The sequence below is a fragment of the Branchiostoma belcheri genome, unplaced genomic scaffold (genome assembly GCF_001625305.1).
Source record: "Branchiostoma belcheri isolate BF01 breed outbred unplaced genomic scaffold, Haploidv18h27 scaffold138, whole genome shotgun sequence".
In the NCBI taxonomy this organism is placed as follows: Eukaryota; Metazoa; Chordata; class Leptocardii; order Amphioxiformes; family Branchiostomatidae; genus Branchiostoma; species Branchiostoma belcheri.
The window spans coordinates 569,355-570,296 of record NW_017802802.1 but is presented as its reverse complement, the minus strand read 5'-3'; the positions used below and the strand labels follow the sequence as shown (position 1 = coordinate 570,296).

At 42.5% G+C, this 942-nt stretch overlaps 1 protein-coding gene across 2 annotated transcripts in view; it reads right to left on the bottom strand.

Moving 5' to 3' along the window:
• The window catches only part of LOC109464407 (secretory carrier-associated membrane protein 1-like), a 16,749-nt gene that overhangs the window by 7,414 nt on the left and 8,393 nt on the right, over window positions 1–942 (bottom strand). The window lies entirely within an intron of this gene.

The following is a 942-nucleotide window of genomic DNA, read 5'->3' as shown; positions in this document are numbered from 1 at the left end:
AATGCCGACCAGTCGCGCTGTCCTGATACACCGCGAATGTGCGAGTGTTCCCTGTAGACAGTCCCGGGAGCACATTCCAGGAGCCAAACCAAAATACGTTCATGAACCGAGTCCAAAAAACCGAAACGTGAAAATCGGATGATCGGACCTGATCTGATTTCTCTTTCTGTAGATTGTACACACAATACACACATCTTTAGATAATCTGGCCATGGCAGGTAAAAAAAAAGTAACCCTGAATCATACTACATTAGCGTAAATGCATGTTTATGCGTTCAAAACAAGAAAAGAAATTGTTTCCCGGTATTAATCTCTTGAAACACGGCGCTGAATATTGACGCAAAAATATTTCGGGAATCGCGCGCCCTTCCCCGTTGTTTAGACTGCATGCAAATCCCGCGTCACGTGTCGGCATTTCGCATCTCTGATTGGTTGTTGCGTCTTAAGATGGCTGAGCCGACGCGCGTTTAAACAATTTTTCTTGGTTCGATTTATCACACTTCACAGAGAATTGTCGCCAATGGCTACTTCTTTTTGTTGCAATATATAATACTTCACGGAGAATTGTCACCTATGGCTTCTTGTTTCTTTTCTTTTGAGGATGGGAAAGTGAAACCCCTCTCAATGGTACGAACCCTGCTAGGGAAGATGGAGTAAAGCAACACAGCAAACCTTATCCACAGCAACATGGCACACCATTAACAAACTGACTCCAGAGGCAGCAATCTTGGAATGGTGCAAAACTGGCAATTATACCAGGGCAGGCTGGCACTTCTAACTATACACATGCAGCATGTTTGAAATGTATTCATGCTCAAGTTACTCATACTTTGACAAGATGTTGTCACGAAAGATTTCACATTAATGCTAAAGGGGATGGTGCATTTCAATGTGCATGCATTTGTATTGTGTTCTTTAATAGCTATTTGTGACATAAAGACT